This window comes from Myotis nattereri (assembly GCF_964212035.1).
Source record: "Myotis nattereri genome assembly, chromosome: 5".
NCBI lineage: Eukaryota > Metazoa > Chordata > Mammalia > Chiroptera > Vespertilionidae > Myotis > Myotis nattereri.
Genome location: NC_138080.1, coordinates 75,359,564 through 75,368,193, shown reverse-complemented (window position 1 = coordinate 75,368,193; position 8,630 = coordinate 75,359,564). Strand labels below are relative to the sequence as shown.

Here is an 8,630-nt window from a genome sequence, read left to right as displayed (position 1 = left end):
TTATATTTTTAATATTTCCTACAACTTTTGTGACATTATACTGTGTTAGTACAGTTTGGGTAATATATTTAAAATATTTTTTTCTTGAAATATTAATGTTTATTGTATATTAAATTATATTTAAAATAGTTTTCCTTGCAATATTAATGTTTATTGCATGTAACATTATTATATTTAAAATAGTTTTTCTTGGGGGAAAAAAAAAAAAAAAAGGACATTCTAACTTGGCTGGCAGTTGTATGCCCCCGGGATCTGGGAGTCATCCTGGGACCTGGAAGTCGACCTTGGAATGTGGTCAATTCTCATTCAAGAACTTTCTACTATCATGGAAAGAGGAACAACCTTGTTGCCCAAACAATGAAGTCCCACCCCAGCCTGTAATCCCTACCTCCCTATGTAATCTTTGCCCTACTTTTGGCTTTTAAAAAAATATTATTTTTATTGATTTCAGAGAGGAAGGGAGAAGGAGAGGGAAAGATAGAAACATCAATGATGAGAATCATTGATTGGTTGCCTCCTGCACACCCCCTACTGGGGATTGAGCCCACAACCTGGGCATGTGCCCTTGACCAGGAATCCAACTGTGACCTCCTGGTTCATAGGTTGATGCTCAACCACCAAGCCACACCAGTCGGGCAAGAGACATTTTTTAAAGCAATTTGGCAAATTATATATTTTTCTCCCTACCTGATCCCTCCAAAATTAGGCAATTTTTAATGAGTGAGCCATGGCAGTAGGTTTCTTTTGCATGAATTCAATAAGGCCAGTTTCCAATTGTGGTTTTATTAACCAAGATCTTGACTAGAATGTCATATTGGAAAGAAAGACACATGCCTGGACTCTGGATGTCACCAAAAGCCCTAAAGAATGAAGATTGACTTTAAAGCCAATAACATTGTAATCCACCCACTATTTTGACATTGTTTCTGTAAAATGCTGACTCTGACTAATATGTGGTTTGTAGATAAAAAGCATCTTATATAATAAAAGGGTAATATGCAAATTGACCCTAACAGCAGATTGACTGGGAATGACTGGTCACTATGACACACACTGACCACCAGGGAGCAGACGCTCAATGCAGGAGCTGCCCCCTGGTGGTCAGTGCGCTCCCACAGAGAGAGCTGTGCTCAGCCACAAGCCAGGCTGACGGCTGCCAGCACAGTGGTGGTGGCGGGAGCCTCTCCTGCCTCCTCAGCAGCATTAAGGATTTCTGACTACAGCTTAGGTCTGCTCCCCACTGGCAAATGGACATCCCCCGAGGGCTCCTGGGCTGCCAGAGGGATGTCTGACTGCCAGCTTAGGCCCAATCCCCGGGGAGTGGGCCTAAGCCAGCAGGTGGACATCCCTGAGGGGTCCCAGATTGCAAGAGGGCACAGGCCAGGCTGAGGGCCGCCCCCCACCCAGCCCCCGAGTGCACAAATTTTTGTGCACCGGGCCTCTAGTATTTGTATAAGAATCCTAGGAACTAACTTCAGAACATACACTCTGACCTTCAGTCATCCAAACTCTAGGAGAATTGCTGACCTTCAACCATAAAACCAGGATGACAAAGAACTAGGATGACCCACACTGGACCAACACTTGACCAGTTTCAAGATCCATATCGGAATGGACTGTGCTGGACTGCAGGTAGAGAACTTTTCAACTCCCTCCCCTTGATTATTTTGTTCTGCTTTGCCTCTCCCTCTTTGTAAAAACCTCTGCCTACACTGAGATGTTGAGATGGGCTTTGTGACACGAGCCCTCCATTTCCTCTTTCTTTTTTCACCAACATCTGTCTAATAATGAGTTTGTTTTTTGTGGTGACAGGCAACAGAACTTGAGCTCTGGTTACAGTTTTGGCAAGCCAGCCAGGAGTGAGCAGGAGCCCCTCCCCCCACACCCAGTAAGCCCCTGGACTTTGGAGGGAGTTCCCCAGGCTGCCTGTGGCTGACTGACTCCCTGATAAAAAGTAAGGGTGATTTTAGGAGAAAAATTGTATTTCAATGGAATCTATAATACAACCCTATATAATAAAAGGCTAATATGCAAACTGTCCCCTCGATCGGGAGTTTCATCAGGGGGCGGGGCTGGCCAGTCGCCCTCCCCTACCTACCCTTCAACCCCTCTCCCCCCATCAGGGGTGGGGCTGGCCGGACCCCACCTGTGCATGAATTCATGCACCAGGCTTCTAGTTATAAACATTAGGCTCTGGTTCAGTATATTGTCTATAATATTGTATTTCTCACCTATGAACTAGACTGGATCCTGAATTTTTCTAGTTTCCTGAAATATTTTGGCTATAACTTCCTAACTTTCATGGAAATGGAAGAAAAATTGACAGTGGGGACCTGTAACAGTGGAAAATTGTAACCCACCCCACATTCTCTTGCCACTGTTTCTGTGAAATGCTGACTCTGACTAATATGTAGCTTGTAGATAAACAGCATGTTTGTATAACAATCCTAGGAACTGCCCTAGCCAGTTTGGCTCAGTGGATAGAGTGTCAGCCCACATTCCCTCTCTATCCAGGTTTGATTTTCTATTCAAGGGTATGTACCTCAGTTGCAGGCTCCATCCTCAACCCTGGTCAGGGATCATGTGGGAGGCAACACATCAATGTGTGTCTCTCACAACAATGTTTCTCTATCTCCCCCTCCCTTCCACTCTCTCTAAAAAAATCAATGGAAAAATATCCTCGGGTGAGGATTAACAAAACAAACAAACAAGCAAAATCCTAGGAACTAACTTCAGAAGATACAGACTTTGACCTTCAGTCATCCCAGTCCTAGGAGAATTGCTGACCATAAAATCAAGATAACCAAGACCAGGATGACCCACACTAGATTGTCACTTAACCAGTTTCAAGATCCTTAATGGAATGGACCATGCTGGACTGCACGTAGACAACTTTTCAACTCCCTCCCCTTGATTATTTTGTTCTGCTTTGCCTCTCCCTCCTTGTAAAAACCTCTGCCTGCACTGAGATGTTGAGGTGGGCTTTGTGACAAGCATTCCCCAGCTCCTCAGGTGACCAGCACTTGAATAAAACCTCTTTCCTTTTTTCACCTGCATCTGTCCAATGAGTTTGGTTTTTGTGCAGCGGGCAGCAGAACTTGGGTTCTGGTTACATATAGGTATTGCAGGCAAACATGATGGCCATTAGAGCTCCATCATGAGATTCCATCAAAGCAGATGTAAAAGAGCCTATACAGCCCAGCTGTGGTGTGGGTAATAGAACTAAACGTGCATTTTAAAATGTAGTCTATTGGTGCCCTAGCCAGTTTGCTTGGTGGTTAGAGCATCGACCTGTGGACTGAAGGGTCTCAGGTTCAGTTCTGGTCAAGGGCACGTACCTGAATCCCTGGCATCTGTCAGGGCGTGTTCAGGAGGTAACCAGTCGATGTGTCTCTCACATCGATGTTTCTCTCTCTCTGTCTCTCCCTCTGCTTTCCACTTTCTCTGAAATTCAGTGGAAAAAAATAGCCTCAGGTGAGGATAAAAAAACAACAAGTAGCCTATTGGGTGAACACTTCAATAGTGACTACATTCTAAGTTGAAAATAAGAGAATGAGAAGGTAATGTAAGAAACATTCAAACCTGTGATAAATTTTTGTGCGTTTATTTGAGCCAAACTGTCGACAATTGCCAGGAAGCAGAATCTCAACAGATTGAGATAATGCTTGGGAGAATGGCAGTTTTGACATGACTACCCACCATAAACTTCTTTTAGTAAAAGAAGTTAAATTTCAGACCATCTTTGCAGTTACTTTAGGTCTTTGAATTTGCAAGGCAGCCATGCAGGCCTTCCCTGAGCTGGTCATGTTAGCATGTGGCCCCTTTCGTCCACACTAACCTTGCCGACATTTTACACAAGGAAATACTAACATCTCCATAAAGCATAGTCAGTTTTTTTTTACATTGGGATAAAAATTAACATGGGTGTTGGTCATTTCATTTGCATTTACTATTCAGTATCCCTGCTTCCTGAAGATGGCTTGCTCTGCCTTCAGAAATGTACTGAATTCCTTTTAACGTCTTATCTCAACTTAACAGTCCTTTTCTGGAACTAACTGAAAAGGAAAACCAAGCATCTTAATCATAAATTAGTTTCTTATATTGACTCTCAAAATTGTTTTAATATTTCAAAATAAATGAAAGCTCCTATGAGAACAATGCCTATGCACAAATTGAGGATTGGAGTGAGGAAATATTGTCAATCTGCTAAATTACTAATATCAAATGGGGTAAGGCATTAGGCAGTGAGTCTATTCGTGTTCTAATAGCCTGGAAACTTAAAACGTTCTGAATTTTTCAGTCCTGAGTCAATGCCTAGATATACAGCTGGACATAGAACAGACCTTCAGATACCCCTCTGATTACGCACCGAAGGACTCCTATTCAGACCATCTGGCATCCATTATCCTGACCACCTGACACCTGACTGATAACAGCCCTGGACCAATCCTGGATCAACCAGTAATTCTCAGTAATGTACTTTTTACTATAAAAACTTTTAACTTTCCTTTCTTCTTTGGAGAGCTTCTGGGATTTTTTGCCTAGCTGTATTCCCATTTGCAAATTCTAAGACTTTTGAATAAACATCATTTATTTCTAGCCGAAGCCCCCAGACTCTTTGAGTCACTTTGACAAGACCAAACAAATTGAAAAAAAATATTTTAGGCAATATCAGTTGTGTGTCAGAAAACACTCCTGAAAGGGTCTGAAAATAATTCAATAGGCTACCAAAGAAGAAGCAGATCTTAAGGGAAAAAAACCCATTTGTCGTAATAGATGTCCTGTCTACATGTACAAAACAAACAGCAACCTTGGAAGGTGCCTTCCAGTTCTTGGTGGGACAGTAATTACCACATATCTGAATGTTAGCATTATTTAAATTACACCTTTTATAAGAGAGCTTGAATTCTGTATCTGAGAAAACCAGTTACCTGAGGCCCTTTAACCCTCAGATTCTGAATTAGGTTGTTTTCTCTTATATATACTTTATATATAAGAGGAAAAAAACGTATATGACAGAGCAGATTCAGGATTAGAACCCTAAATTAAAAGGATTAAAACTCTAGCAGATGTGGTAGCTTTTCTCCAAGATGATCCCTGCCTTCTGGTATTCATACACTTGTCCCTCCTACCTTGTACCAGGATTGGTGACCAATAGCATATAGCAGAAGTAATGTTTTGTCACTTCAGTGATCATATTTTTAAAATACATTTTTATTGATTTCAGAGAGGAAGGGAGAGGTAGAGAGAGATAGAAATATCAATGATGAGAGAGAATCATTGATTGGCTGTCTCCTGCACACCTCACACTGGGGATTGAGCCTGTAAACCCAACATGTGCCCTGGTCGGGAATTGAACTGTGACCTCGTGGTTCATAGGCCGATGCTCAACCACTGAGCAACACCAGCTGGGCTCAGTGATTATATTTTAAAAGATTTCCATCTTGAATGCCACTCCCCCCTCCTATTTTTCTGGGAGAAACAGCTGCCATGTAGTAAGAGGTATAGGCAGTGGCAAGAAATAAAGAATTCTGCCAGCACCCAATGAGGAACTGAGGCCATTTGACCCTCAAGTGAGCGAGATTGTGACCACTTCAGCATCAGTTGAGTCTTTAGATGACTGCAGCCCCAGCCAATAGCTTGACTGCAACCTCATGAGAGACCTTGAGCCAGAACTACCCAGCTAATCCTGACCCTCAGAATTTGTGAGAGATAATATGTTTGTTGTTTTAAGCTGCTAAATTTGGGGGTAATTTTTTATGCAGCAATACATCACTAATATACAAATTATTAAACATTATGGAATTAATATTAGCTATAATTATTAGTTTCATTTTGATTATTGACCCTAAAAAAAAAGCACCTTATGAACTAAGCATCCTCCATAGTTTTGGACAAGTCTGAAGGTTATGTGACTAACTTGCCTGAGGAAGAGGAAACTTGCAAAGAAGTCCAGACTAAGTCCAATATTACAGCTTCAGCATCCGAGTGGAGGATGATGCAGAGTCACGTCTTGTCTAGTTTCTGCTGTTGCTCTCACAGATTTTATGGAAAGGGAACCTTGAGCAAAATCTGAAATAGCTATTTTTGCTAAAATCTCTGTGAGACATTCTTTGCCTTGGTCCCATAACATCAGAGTATGACCCAAAAGTGGAGGAACAGGAGTCTATCCACCTCATCGGACCACATTTGTAGTGGCATGTCATCGCCCATGCCTATCAGCAACTGGGGCACAGCAGAGCAGCTGCCGCTGAGCTTGGCACAGCAGGCCTTCCTCTCCAGTGGGTATGCAGCACTTCTGTGCTCTTTTCCAGGTGTCTACTGCAGACACATCTCAAAAAAAAAAAAAAAAGAATTAACAGAAAAGTCTGTATTCATGAGCCCAGCTGTGGTCTGTAGGTTTGGCTTTGAGGGAGATTGGAGGTGCACAAACAGAAGGGCCAGAGAAATCACATTTGTGCTGTTACAGGGCCTGCGTTCTAACTCCAGTCTGTTTTGACCTGGACACAGAGGCAACTAACCATGAGGAGAGTGGGCCTTGAAACATTCTCCAGACAAGGAAGGTTAGATACGAAGTCATCTGAACAGTTTTTTAAGGACGTAGATGTCCAGACCTTGACTTTGAATGAGTGTAATTTCCAATGTGAAATCCACAATTTGGCTTAAGAGATACAGGAAAGTTTTAAAATTCCATATAAATAATTACACATTGCTACCAACTTTGCTACCTACACATTGCAGTAGGAATACAAACTTGCTCCCTTCAAGGCAAATACCTGCATAAAATGAGATGTGAAATACACTGCTTGCATCATAAAGACTAGTTATCCACCTCTGGATGGAAAAGACATTGGTGATGGCTAATATTAGAAATACAAGTTTTCCTAAAAGGGTTTTATGTATGCATATGACATAGAAAGAAAATTGGTTTTTTGTTTTGTGCCGGGGTCCAACCCCAGCAGGTCCAGAGGTTCCCAAAGGCGTGGACGGAGTCGGCGAAGAAGGAATGACACGGAGACAGCGTTCAGTTGATCAGCAGCCTAGCCAGGATCTCCAGCCAAGTTCTGGTCTCGATCTCCAGAGAGGTTCTGCTGTTTATTGTCTTGTTACATCCGTATTTATCCCAGTTGATTTTAATCCTGTCAATTTCTATTACAAAGGTTTGGGCATTTCTTATCTCCATTCCAGGGAGTAAAGATTATGTAGCTTAAGCATGATTGTTTGTAGTGATCAACTACCCGCCTGGCACTTAGTTAAGGAGTTTCATCCCCTCCCTGACTTCAGGGAAAAATTCCTACCTGGGGAAACAACCTTTCTAGGAGAGGCATCCCCTCCCTGACTTCAGGGAAAAATTCCTACCTGGGGAAACAACCTTTCTCGGAGAGGTGACTTTGGTTAAAACACACAGCGCTAAGGGGAGCAAACATATTAAGAACAGTATGCTATATACGCCAGGTCCCTTGAAACATATGCTGTGCAGATGTTTCTTTCCTGCAGCGACTGTGTCAAGCAGCAAGGATGGACCGGCTTCCGGCAGTTTTGTTTTGCTTATTGATTTCAGAGAGGAAGGGAGAGGGAGAGGGACAGAAACATCCATGATGAGAGAGAAACATTGATCGGCTGCCTCCTGCACGCCCCCTACTGGGGATTGAACCTGCGACCTGGGCATGTGCCCTTGACCAGAATTGAACCCTGGACCCTTCAGGCCACAGGCCAATGTTCTATCCACTGAGTCAAATCAGCTAGGGTGAAAATTGGGTTATTAATGTTGTCTACTTATTCATTCATTCAAACAAATATTTGCTGAATTCATTCATTCAGCAAATATTTATTTTTTTATTTTTATTTTTTAATATATTTTATTGATTTTTCACAGAGAGGAAGGGAAAGAGATAGAAAGCCAGAAACATCGATGAGAGAGAAACATCAATCAGCTGCCTCCTGCACATCTCCCACTGGGGATGTGCCTGCAACCCAGGTACATGCCCTTGACCGGAATCGAACCTGGGACCCTTCAGTCCGCAGGCCGACGCTCTATCCACTGAGCCAAACCGGTTTCGGCCATTCAGCAAATATTTAAATAGGCTGTTATTTGCCCAACACTGTTCTGGGTTCTAGGAATTGAGGAAAGAGCAAGATACCTATTCTCTTGAAGCTCACATTTTATTTTACTTTTTATTTTTTAGGTCCATTTTATTTATTTTTTTACATTTTTTATTGGTTAAGTTATTACATATGTGTCCTTATCCTCATGTTATCCACCATCTCCACCCCCACTCATGCCCTCATCCCCCTGTTGTCTGTGTCCATTGGTTAGGCCTATATGCTTGCATATAAGTCCTTTGGTTGATCTCTCCCCCTTACCCACACCCTCCCCTACCTTCCCTCTGAGGATTGATGGTCTGATCGATGTGAAGCTCACATTTTCATTGGGGGATGAGGAAGATGACAATAAACTTGAAAAAAATAAATACAAATTTCAAATACAGGTATAGCATGGAATTATGGCAGGTTCAGTTCAAAGACCATCTCAATAAAACAAGTATTGCAATAAAGCAAGTCATAATCTTTTTGCTGGTAGAGGGTCCTGCCTTCATTTGTATGTATAACACACACACACACACACACAC

At 42.3% G+C, this 8,630-nt stretch overlaps 1 long non-coding RNA gene across 3 annotated transcripts in view; it reads left to right on the top strand.

Annotated features, from left to right (window-relative positions):
* The window catches only part of LOC308520100, a 28,649-nt gene that overhangs the window by 1,866 nt on the left and 18,153 nt on the right, over window positions 1-8,630 (top strand). Inside the window, exons 2-4 of one of the 3 annotated variants that reach the window (XR_013996076.1) lie at window positions 1,515-1,632; window positions 4,301-4,461; window positions 6,960-7,085. This is a non-coding gene — a long non-coding RNA (uncharacterized lncRNA). Of the gene's footprint in view, window positions 1-1,514; window positions 1,633-4,300; window positions 4,472-6,959; window positions 7,086-8,630 lie in introns of all 3 variants that reach the window. The other 2 variants (XR_013996077.1, XR_013996075.1) reach the window with 2 other exon arrangements.